General features: G+C 34.1%; 1 long non-coding RNA gene across 1 annotated transcript in view; it reads left to right on the forward strand.

Moving 5' to 3' along the window:
- Positions 1–7,236: 7,236 nt before the first annotated feature.
- Positions 7,237–13,252, forward strand: part of LOC145798798 (uncharacterized) — a 44,787-nt gene continuing 38,771 nt past the window's right edge. The window contains exon 1 of the long non-coding RNA XR_014340436.1: positions 7,237–7,394. This is a non-coding gene — a long non-coding RNA (uncharacterized LOC145798798). The remainder of the gene's footprint in view (positions 7,395–13,252) is intronic.

Below are 13,252 nucleotides of genomic sequence, written 5' to 3' on the forward strand. Positions count from 1 at the left end.
ATTATAAACAAAATGAGATAACTTCAATCATACAAATCACAAGTTTTTTAATGATATCTAATCATCATCAATAATTAAAAAAATCAATCAGAAATTAAGTCAATTAATAATTAAAAAATACAATAATTTATTTTTCAAAAAACATAGTGAGTTAAAAAGATCAATTACAATTTTTTTTTGTCAAAATACAATCTAATCATCATCAATAATTGGTACATTATGTGATCCTAATGAGTACAATCCATTTTGTTTTTCAAAAAATACAGTGAGTTAAAAATCAAATCACAAATTAAGTGAATTGATAATTAAAAAAACACAAAAAAAAAAAATTTAAAAAACACAGTGAGTCAAAAAAATCAATTACAATTTTTTTTTTAAAATACTATCTAATCATTATCAATAATTGGAACTTTAAAAATCAAATCAAATCACAAATATTTTTATGCTATCTAACTACAATCATATTTTTTTCATAAAGAATTGTAAAGAAAAATCATTAAAATAATAAATAAAAGATTAAATCACATTAAAAAAAAAAAGAACCATTGAACAAACTACAATCACATTACATTTTTCTCATAATAAAAATAAATAAATAAATGAAAAAAAGAACCATTGACTAACTACAATCACATTAAAAAAAAGAACCATTGAACTAGCTACAATCACATTTTTTTCTTTGTGAGTGTTTATGTTTATCTAATTTTAATCATATTAAAAATAAAATTAAAATAGTAAATAAAAGATTAAATAACATTAAAAAAAATCATTGAACTAACTACAACAATCATATTTAAAAAAAGAGTCATTAAACAAACTACAATCACATCACATTTTTCCCATAATAAAATAAATAAATGAAAAAAAGAGCAATTAAACTAGCTACAATCACATTAAAAAAAAAGAATCATTCAACTAATTATAATCACATTTTTCTCTTTGTGAGAGTTTATATTTATCTAACTTCAATCATATTAAAAAATCAAATTATAATTTTTTATTCGCCAGACAAATCACAAATATTTTTATGCGCTATCTAACTACAATATTAAAACAGTAAACAAAAGGCAAAGTCAAGAACGAGAAAACAAAAAGAAGACTTACTGTTTGTATACATGGTCACTGAAGTTGAAAGTGTAGAAGTGAGAAGTCAAGAAGGAGAAAACAAAAATGAGACTCACTGTTTGTAATAGGTATGTAAAAAATTAAATAAAGTGTGTGTATTGGAGAAGTTAAAAAGACTTGAAAGAATTCAATAAGTGCGAAGTTTTTTTTTTCAAAAAAAATCAAAAAAATTAAGAAATTAAGGTTCAGATATTGGAACTTCCATAAAACTTGTGAATTAGAGATAGATATAAATAAATAGATAGATATAGATATAGATATAGATATTTATATTTGTTTTAAATTTTTTTTAATATACAAATTATTTGTTTTAAAAAAAGTACTACAATAATTATGAGAGAAGTTAAAAAGTCTTATGGGTTGAGAGAAGTTAATAAATGCTGAGGTTAATTTTTTTTTTTTTTTAAAAAAAAATTAAAAAATTAGGATTGATATATTGGAGCTCCCACATGCCTTGGGGGTTAGAAACTCTATTTTGCTTAATATATAGTATAGACTCGCGTATCACCCGTGCTATGTACGAATTGTGTTTACAATTATCTATATATGTGAATTGTGATTTTTAAATGTTTTCTACTTTTTTTTTTAAATGTCTTTTTTTTTCCTTTTTTATATTATATTAAAGTTTAATATTTTGATAATAATCATATGTAGGGGTGTGCGCGGTACGGTTTAGGCAGTTTGAGAGTGAAATTACAAACCGAATGGTGGGTTGGCGGATTAGCGGATTGACAAAATGTGGTTTGGGCGGTTTTTGGCGGATTGGCGGATTGAAGAATACTCTAACTAATTATCATACATTTGCATAATATATGACACTAATTTATATAATATTTTTTAGATATATAACACAAAGTAATTTTACATAATATGTTTCATATATATAACTACTAATTTGTAATAAATTTCATATTTTAAATATCTTGCACACTCATTTTTACATTGATATTTCATTGGAGGTTAAAAAATATATATGTATTAACTATAGCGGAGCGGAGCGGTTCGGTTGACGGATTATAAATTTTAAAGTTTAAACCGCGGTTAGTGATTAGAGCGGTGCAGATTGATGCAGATCGGTGCGATTTTAGCGGATTGAGCGGTATTTTGCACAGCCCTAATCATATGTATTAGACTTTTCAAGAAATAAATGTCTTTTTTTTATATATTATATTATATTAAAGTTTAATATTTTAATAATAATTATATATGTTGCACTTTTCAAGAATTTTTTTTTTTTTTTGCTTGTTCTTAATGCATTAAAGTGTTATTATGAGTGACAATAATCATATGTGTTGAGATTTTTCAAAAAAATTATATGTATTGGACTTCAAAGAATTTTTTTTGCATTAAAGTGTTATTATGATTGTAGGACTTGGGAGTTAGGAGAAGTTAATAAATTCTAAGAATTTTTTTTTTAAAATCAAAAAATTAGGAAATTTAGATTGGGAGATTGGAACTCCCACCAGTCTTGGGGTAAAAAACTCCCTTTTGCTTAATATGTAGTACTAGTCTATGCACAGGATAATTATAAATATTTATATTTGTTTTAGATTTTTTTTAATATATAAATTATGTTTTTTAAGATTTTTTATAAAAATAATTTAACAATCTTATCACTAACCATAATGTATGAGAGAAATTGAAAAGGGTACTGCAGTAACTATACACAGATTGTATCTATAGTTATTTGTATGAGGGGATTTTAAATGCTGATCAGGAGATTTTGACCAAATCAATAAATACAGGCATGTGGATTGAAAAAAGTTAATAAATGCTGATCAGGAGATTTTGATCAAATCAATAAATGTTGAATTTTTTTTTTTAATAAAAAATTTAAAAAATTCAGATTGAGATATTGAAACTCCCACAGGCCTTGGGGTTAAAAACCCCCCTTTGCTTAAAAAATCCCGTTGAGTGTTTATATTTATCTAATTTCAATTATATTAAAAATCAAATTATAAACAAAATGAGATAACTTCAATCATACAAATCATATTTTTTTTAATGCTATCTAACTACAATCACATTTTTCTCATAATAAAAAAATAATTGAAAAAAAGAACCATTAAAATAGTAAATAAAAAGATTATTTAGAAGTATTGACAAAACTACAATCACATTTTTCTTTTTATAAGTGTTTATGTTTATTTAACTTCAATCATATTAAAAAAATTAAATTATAAACAAAAGGAGATAACTTTAATCATACAAATCACAATTTTTTTAATGCTATCTAATTACAATCATATTTTTCTCATAATAAAAAATATTAATTGAAAAAAGAACCATTAAAATAGTAAATAAAAATATTATTTAGAGTCATTGAACAAACTACAATCATATTTTTCTTTTTGTGAGTTAACTTCAATCATATTAAAAATCAAATTATAAACAAAAGAAGATAACTTCAATCATACAAATAACAATTTTTTTAATGCTATCTAACTACAATGACATTTTTCTCATAATAAAAAAAATAATTGAAAAAAATAACCATTAAAATATTAAATAAAAAAGATTATTTAGAACCAACAAACTAAAATCACATTTTTTTTTTGTAAGTGTTTATATTTATCTAACTTCAATCATATAAAAAAAATAAAATTATAAACAAAAGGAGATAACTTCAATCATACAAATCACAATTTTTTTAATGCTATCTAATCATCATCAATAATTAAAAAAACAATCAGAAATTAAGTCAATTGATAATTAAAAAACACAATAATTTATTTTTCAAAAAACATAGGGAGTTAAAAAGATCAATTACAATTTTTTTGGTCAAAATACAATCTAATCATCATCAATAATTGGTACATTATGTGACCCTAATGAGTACAATCCATTTTATTTTTCAAAAAACACTGTGAGTTAAAAATCAAATCACAAATTAAGTGAATTGATAGTTAAAAAAACATAAAAAAAAATTTTAAAAAAAACACAGTGAGTTAAAAAAATCAATTACAATTTTTTTTTCAAAATACAATCTAATCATTATCAATAATTGGTACTTTAAAAATCAAATCAGAAAAAAATCAAATCAAATCACAAATATTTTTATGCTATCTAACTACAATCATATTTTTTTCATGAATAATTGTAAAGAAAAACCATTAAAACAGTAAATAAAATATTAAATCACATTAAAAAAAAAAGAACCATTGAACAAATTACAATCACATCACATTTTCCCATAATAAAAAAATAAATGAATGAAAAAAAGAACCATTAACTTACTACAATAACATTAAAAAAAAAGAACCATTGAACTAACTACAATTACATTTTCTTCTTTGTGAGTGTTTGTGTTTATCTAACTTCAATCATATTAAAAATAAAATTAAAATAGTAAATAAAAAGATTAAATAACATTAAAAAAAATCATTGAACTAACTACAACAATCATAATAAAAAAAAGTCATTGAACAAATTACAGTCACATCACATTATTCCCATAATAAAAGAAATAAATAAAAAAAAGAGCTATTAAACTAATTACAATCACATTAAAAAAAAGAATCATTCAACTAATTATAATCACATTTTTCTCTTTGTGAGGGTTTATTTTTATCTAACTTCAATCAGATTAAAAAATCAAATTATAATTTTTTATTCGTTAGACAAATCACAAATATTTTTATGTGCTATCTAACTACAATATTAAACCAGTAAACAAAATGAAAAGTCAAGAAGGAAAAAACAAAAAGAAGACTTACTGTTTGTATACGTGGTCACTGAAGTTGAAAGTGTAGAAGTGAGAAGTCAAGAAGGAGAAAACAAAAAGGAGACTCACTGTTTGCAATAGGTATGTAAAAAGTTAAATAGAGTGTGTGTATTGGAGAAGTTAAAAAGACTTGGAAGAATTTAATAAGTGCTAAGTTTTTTTTTTTCAAAAAAAAATCAAAAAAATTAAGAAATTAAGGTTCAGATATTGAAACTCTCGCAAAACTTGTGGGTTAGAGATAGATATAAATAAATAGATAGATATAGATATAGATATTTATATTTGTTTTAAATTTTTTTTAATATACAAATTATTTGTTTTAAAAAATGTACTACAATAATTATGAGAGAAGTCAAAAAGTCTTATGTGTTGAGTGAAGTTAATAAATGCCGAGGTTAATTTTTTTAAAAAAAACAAAAAATTAGAAAATTAGGATTGACATATTGGAGCTCCCACATGCCTTGGAGGTTAGAAACTCCCTTTTGCTTAATATATAGTATAGATAGATAGGTCCTATTAATTGGACTTAATTTCATCAAGTCTTATTAAAAATAAGTCTTGATAAAATTATCATTAAAAATAATTTTTTGTGACAATTTTTTATATATGTCTCTAAAAATCGACAATTAGTAACTTTTTTTATCATAATTTTTATAAATTGTCGCTAAAACTTATAATTAGTAATTTTTTTTATAACAAATTTTTCCCATAGGAGCTACTAGACAATAAACCCATTTATGAGGATCAACACGTAAGTACCCCTTTTCTTTTAGCTTTCTACAATTTAGCACATATGAACGGATTTTTCAATGGGAAATGTTTAGTGGCTTGAATGACTCGAATATGTCAAAACAACGTCGTTTTATACTCAAAACAGTGTCGTTTTAGGTGTTTCGAGCCATTCGAATCATGATTTTTCGGACCATCTAACATTATTATTTTTTAATTTGCATTTTGGGCTTGGTAACCTAAGCATGTAGAGGTACAACAACTCATATCACCATGTGATTATTTAGTGATCTTAAGGGATTAATTGGAGATTTTGAGAGGGAAAAATAAAAAATTGGTAAAATGTGAATAAAATATACATACATTTCACTTAATTTTATATATATTTTCTCTTTCTTTTTCCAAACATCTTATCAAATCTCTCAACTAAATACAATTCAAGTCTCACAATTTTAACTAGTAAAAATCAAATTCGAGTACCAAGTGAATTTGCCTCAAAATCAATACAAAATTTTTCTATATCGTCGGCTATAAATTCGCACCATGAATAATGCTTTTCAAGGATTAAATAGTGAAGTTAAAAGAGTAGTTGAAAAATAATGATTACGTGTCTGTTTCGCAGAACTTAAAAGCAGCTTATTTCAGCTTTCAGCTTAATTTAAGCTATTTTGATGTGTTTGGTTTAGCTTATAGCTTATAGCTTTTTGGAAGTCAGAAATCAACTTATTCTTTGAGTGGGGCTAGAGATGCTTAATTTATAAGTCAAAAATCAGTTTATATTCATAGTTATAAGCTATAAACTGTTTAGGCATAAGCTATAAGTACTTTCCCACAGCTCTACCAAACAAGGCCTACGTTTGTTTGTATATCATAATAATTAGTTTGCTATGTAATGTGTTATTATTATAGGGTAAATTATGTTAATAGTTCTTATATTTTAGTCTTTATATTATTTTGATCCATGTAGTCTCAATAATTTTGATTTTGACTCTAAATTTATAATTTTATATCAATTCAGTCTAATTACTTACAATTATTAGTATTTTTTTATAAAAAATTATGCATAGAAGTGACGTATATCATACTTTAGAGGCAAAATTATAAACTTTCTCAACTCAGTGAATTAATTTCAACTAATTCAGTGATTATTTTTTGTCAAAAACACTAATGACATTATTATCAATTAGACCCAATTGATACAAAATCTAAAATTAATGGTTAAAATTGAATTAATTGAGAGTGTAGGAACACTACAAGAATTTACATATTTGGCGACCAAAATTAGCAACTAAAACAATTTTAGTCGCCAAAAATGGTCCTTTTGGCGACTAATTTTTTTTGAGTCGCCAAAGGTTCAAATTTTGGCTACCATTTTCATTTAGTCGACATACATTGTTTTTTGGCGACTAAAAAAAAAATTAATTGCGAAACATATAGTTATAGGGGACTAAAAAAAATTAGTCGCGAAACATATAGTTATAGGCGACTAAAAAATAATTAGTCACCAAAAGTTAATATTTTACGCTACTAATTCACAGTTTAGTCGCTGAACAAGCTGATTTGGCGACTAAAATCTGAAATAGTCGCTAAAAGTTCAATTTTTTTTTTTTTTAGAGAGAACCCAATATAATTTGGCACCCGATATGTCTGTCTCTCATACACACGCGGTATACATTGTCTCAAACAAATTTCCCTCTCTTTCGACACGACCAAGCCTCACCCCGCTCACCACCGTCGTTGGCCACTGGCGAGAGACACCGTCGCACATCGCCATCGCCACCGCCACCTGCAAAGCACCAGCGCCACTTAATCACAGGTATGTTTCTCTTGCTCTATCGCTCTCGGTCTCTCTCCCTCTCTGTTGCTCTCAGTCTCTATCTCTATCTGTCGATGGAGCTCTCTCTCTGTGCATCTCGGTCTTCCTTTCTCTCTCTCTCTGTGTCTTCCTTCCTCTATTTCCCCATTTCACACTTGCCCTAGGGTTTTATATGATTTTTGTTGTTTAATTTTGTGTTGAATTTGAGTTAATGTTGTGCTGATTTCCCACACTTGATATAGGGTTTGTGTTGATTTTTACACAGAAATCCCAAATTCAAGCTGGATTAAGCAAGAATTTAGGACATGATTGGGGATTGGGAAATCCCAAATTCAGGAACTATATTCATTGTGCTGGTTTGCGAAATCCCAAATTCAGGAACTATATGAGCAGTGTCAAACAATGAGGCGCACAATTCATATTGTGAACTTAGATCCTGCCGCTGAAAATTTTAATTATCCTATCGCCATGGGTAATTAGAGTTCACCTTCTCTCCTCTCAATTCCATAGCAAGTTATATTGATTCTGTGGGGATATATTTTTTAGTACCAACACGTGGCAAGGTGACGCCGACGTGTCAACCGAGGTGCCACGTGTCCTAGTCGATATGCCGAGGTCATCTCGGTTAGGCCGAGGTTATCTCCGAAGATATCGGAATCCAAGATAAGCGGATAAGAGATAAGGGACAAGAGTCCTAGAATAAAGAAGAGACTTAGCCAAGAAAATGATAAAGCTTTTAGAGAATTTATCTTTATCTCTTGAGGAGTCCAAAGTAAGTACTGAACAGGAATCCATAGAAGTCAGGCTTCTATTGGATTAGGATTGAGGTAACAATAAAAGAGAGGCACCCCATGGGTCTAAGGTACGCAATTTATATTCTGTCTAGTGAGTTAAGCACTATTGATTATCTTTGAGAGATATACTGACTTAATCGTCGGAGTACCCCCGGGTGGACAAACCACCGCCGGAATCTTCTCTTTCTATTACAGGTTAGCCAGGTGTTATCTATTCTGCCAGTGTTCTCCAGCTGAATACTGAGTTAGGCAATGTGATCAGAAAATCACTCACACAATTTGGCACCGTCTGTGGGAAAGAAAGTAGAATAGATGGCCAGTAACGGACAGAAGGAAAAGATTGGGGACGACACTCCTGCTAGGAGTGGGAGACCTATTAACCTTGATATCACAGGAAACGAATGCAATGCAGAAACTCGTGACCAGAATCACGGAGCGAAAGATGTCAGCCAGACTGGCGACGCACCAAAGAAACCTGATCAAAGCAGGTAGTACAACGAGGACGACCTCCAAGTTTGGAAGGATAGGTGCCTACGGAGGGACAAAGAGGTAAAAGAGATGGCAAACAAGTTGGTAGACCTGCAGTCGGTCGTCAATTTCATGACACAAAATAACGTCATGTAGCCACCATACCCGCTGCAGAACACGTCGATTCCAGTGGCCAATGCCCAGAAGGGAGGGCAGAAAACAATCCCCGTAGCCCTTAGCACAACGGGAGCGAGAGATACTCTCACCGACTTTCTAGGGAAGTCGGACGAAGAGAATCAAGAAGAGAAGAATCACGGAGGACGTATCGCACAAAAGAGACAGACCCTAAAGGACATTGGCATGTTCAGGGGCAGGCACTGTGCTTCGACACAACTCATGGAAAAGGGTCGAAAAGGGCTCACCACGAGGCCGAGAGTAGTATACCGAAAAGACTGAAGTCAAAAGATAGCTGAGCTCTTGGGCGGAGCAAAAAAGACTTAAGAGATTACCTCAAGAGGAAGCAACAGAATGCCGAAGCCGAGGTAACCTCCCCAAATAAGCCGAGGACACCATTCTCGGTGGAATTAGACAGATTTGAGGCACCGAAGCGATTCAGTATGTTGAGGTTTTAAATATACGACGGTAAGTCAAACCCCAACTTCCACGTTGGACTATATTTGAATTCAATGGCATTGTATAGTGGGAACGAGCCGTTGCTCTGCAAAGTGTTCCCTTCATCCTTCGGGGAAATTGCATCAGATTGGTTCCACAAACTACCGAAGGGAAGCGTGAAGACTTGGGAAGGCCTGGCCGAGATGTTTGTGGCCAGGTTCATGACAAACAAGCAGCAACCATTAAGGGTGGACGCATTGATGGCTCTGAAGATCAGCAAGGATGAAGGCCTTAGGGCCTATGCAAAAAGATACTATAAGGTGTTCAATCGCATACCCGAATGTAATCAAGAGGTGGTGGTCGTATCTTTCAAGAACGGCCTGAAAGACAACTATCCACTACGAAAGTCTTTGGCAAAGACATTGCCAAAAAGTATGGAAGAGCTCATGGCAAAAATTGAAAAGTATGCCAAAGCCAAAGAGGACACGTTGGGGGCTAAGGAGATAAAACAAGAGAAAGGAAACGGCTCGCCGAAGCGAGGCCGAGGTAACAATGGATCGAACAAACAAGAAGCAGAACTAAGGACCACACAAGCAGTAACAACTGTGTTCCGAATCCCGATTTACAAAGTCCTGGATCAAATTCGGAACCAACCCTATTTCAGAACACCAAAGAGGACTCCAGGAGAGTTCATGGGAAGAAACATTAGCAAGCATTGTGCCTGCCACAATGAAGATGGGCATACAACTCAGGGTTGTAGAGCCCTGAAAACACATTTGGAAGACCTAGTGAGACAAGGACATCTGAGAGACCTTGTTGATGAGACCAGGACAAGGGAAGAACGGGCAAGATTGCCTCAGGGACCAGCAGCCCCACCTCCCCCAGTACAGCAACCGCAAGCAAGAGGACCTCGGGTAATCAACGTAATCCACTCGAAGGTTAACGAAAATGAAATCCGATGAGAGACCCAAAAGGTAAAACACCTACAACATGTCTACCAAGTCAAGGAGAAAAGACATCGGGCAGAAGAGTGCCAGGGACCAATGATAACCTTTACTGAAGCCGACCTAGAGATGGTCCAGCATCCGCATAATGATGCCTTGGTAGTATCCCTCCAGGTTGGGGAGTGCCAAGTGAAACGCATCCTGATTGACCAAGGCAGCTCCTGTGACATCATGTACATCCGATGTTACAAAGAGCTCGGCCTTCACCCAGATGATATGGAACAATACAATGGCCCAATGGTTGGGTTCAATGGAACGCCAACATGGCCACTGGGAATAGTAAGCTTAGAGGTGCAGGCTGGCACGAGGAAGATCAAGACAAAATTCACCATCATCGACACACCCTCCCCTTACAACATCATCTTGGGAAGGCTGTGGTTGCATGCAATGATGGCAGTTCCCTCAACATTGCATCAACTATTGTGATCCCCAACAGAGCATGGGATAGAGGAAGTCAGAGGCAATCAGTTGCAGGCGAAGAATTGCTCCATGGCAGCAATGAAATCTACCTACAGCATACGAGAGCCAGAGAAGGCATAAATTGAAGATAAGGACATGGAAGTCCTAGAAGACGTTGGCAAGGAGCCAGCCGAGAAGAGCGAAGAGGCACTGAAGAAAATCCTCATCCAGGATGGGGATGAAGAACACTTCTTTTTTCTTGGCTCGGGCTTAGCCGAAGAAGAGGAAAAAGAGTTGGAAATTTTTTTGAGAGCAAATATTAAGGTGTTTGCTTGGACACCTTACGAAATGCTTGGCATTGACCCCGAGGTCACTTGCCACAAACTGAATGTTGATAGGTCGGCCAAACCTGTAATTCAGCGAGCTAGAAGACCGACGTTGATGCACGTCAAAGCAGTAGAGGAAGAAGTAGACAGACTTCTGGAGGCCAGGGCCATTAGAGAAGTATACTACCCAACATGGCTATCCAATATAGTGGTGGTAAAGAAGAAGAACAGTAAATGGAGGGTCTGCGTAGACTTTACAAGCCTCAACAAAGCCTGTCCCAAAGACAACTTTCCTCTACCCAAGATTGACCAGCTAGTAGATACCACTTCAGGGCATGGAAGAATGAGCTTCCTAGATGCCTACAGGGGGTACCACCAGATAGCCATGTACCCCCCAGACGAAGAGAAGACAGCGTTCATCACCCCAAAAGGCCTGTACTGTTACAGAGTAATGCCTTTCGGATTGAAAAACACAGGAGCAACTTACCAAAGGCTGGTAACCAAAATGTTCAAACACCTGATCAGCCGAACAGTAGAAGTCTACATCGACAACATGGTCGTTAAGACCAAGGAGCCCGAAGGTCATCTCGCCAATCTAAAAGTAGTCTTTGAAATCCTTAAAACATATCGGCTGCCGACTCAATGCATCGAAGTGTGCATTTGGAGTGGGATCTGGTAAGTTTTTAGGATACCTGGTGACTAGAAGGGGCATCGAGGCCAGCCCAGATCAAATCAAGGCCATCCTAGAGTAGAAGAGCCCGACGTCGGCAAAACAGGTGCAGATGCTAACTGGAAGGGCCGCAGCCCTGAACAGATTCATCAGTAGAAGCTCAGATAAGTGCAGACCTTTCTTCAACTTAGTGAAGAAAGCCACGGACTTCTTGTGGACAGAAGAATGCGAAGCCGCTTTGGTCGACCTAAAGAAGTACTTGGCCACAGCTCCAGTTCTTTCAAATCCAGAACTTGGGGAGAAGCTGTTCCTGTACTTAGCTGTTTCAGAACATGCAATAAGTGCAGTGCTAATCCAAGAAGAAAAAGGGGAGCAAAAGGTTGTTTATTATGTAAGCAAAACCCTAGCCGATGCAGAAACGAAATATCTACCCTTAGAGAAATTGGCACTAGCTTTAGTTATGACTTCAAAGAAGTTGAACTATTACTTCCAGGCCCATAAAATTGTGGTGCTAACAGAGCACCTCTTGAAGTCCTTACTGCAGCAAGGAGACCTGACAGGAAGAATAGCTAGGTGGGCAATCACCCTAGGCTAGTATGACCTGGAGTACAGGCCAAGGACAGCAATTAAAGGCCAAGTTCTCGCCGACTTTGTGGCCGAGTTCATGCCAAGTTCCATCGAACATTGGGCTCCGTCGAGCCAAGATGAACGATGTCCAGACAAGCAAGGAAAAGCCCAAGCAAAGGCAAAAGAACAAAAGAAAGAAGAAAAACTCAAACCCTGCAGCATTTACATCGGCGACTCCTTTCGACTGTTCGTTGATGGGAGTTCAAACCGATAGGGAGCGGGGGTAGGAGTAGTATTGATATCCCTAGATGGGCAGATACTAGAACAGTCAATTCGTTTGGGATTCAAGGCCTCAAACAATGAAGCAGAATATGAAGCACTCATTGCAGGACTGAAGTTGGAAGCAGCCGTGCAAGCAGATGAGGTAATAGTTTTTTGTGATTCACAACTGATAGTTAACCAGACAACAGGCGAGTTTGCAGCCCGAGATGAACGAATGTCTGCCTATGCAAAGGAAGTAATCAGACTGTCAGCCTTGTTTCAGAACTGCCGACTACTTCAGGTAAGCCGAGATGATAACAGCCACGCCGATGCGTTAGCCAACTTAGGTAGTGCAGTACAACCTGGAAAAGCAAGGACAATAATGATTGACTACTTGTCGGGCCCGAGCATTGAACCCGAAACCACAGAGCATGAAGCAATGTGCATAGACATGGGACCAAGCTGGATGGACACAATTGTTATGTTCCTAAAAGAAGGAAAGCTGCCAGATGACCGCAAAGAGGCACACAAGATCAGATTAAAGTCGGTAAGATTCAGTCTAAGAGCAAAGGGACACCTCTACAGAAGATCCTTCACTGGACCCCTTTTAAGGTGCGTACACCTTTTGCAGGTTGAAGATTTTTTAAATGAAATCCATGAAAGAATTTGTGGAAGCCACACTGGGGGCAGATCACTAGCTCACAGGGCCATTACCCAGGAGTATTAGTGGCCTTACATGCAAAAAGATGTAAAAGCC

This window comes from Camellia sinensis, chromosome 9 (assembly GCF_055761805.1).
Source record: "Camellia sinensis isolate YWXY chromosome 9, ASM5576180v1, whole genome shotgun sequence".
Classification (NCBI taxonomy): Eukaryota; Viridiplantae; Streptophyta; class Magnoliopsida; order Ericales; family Theaceae; genus Camellia; species Camellia sinensis.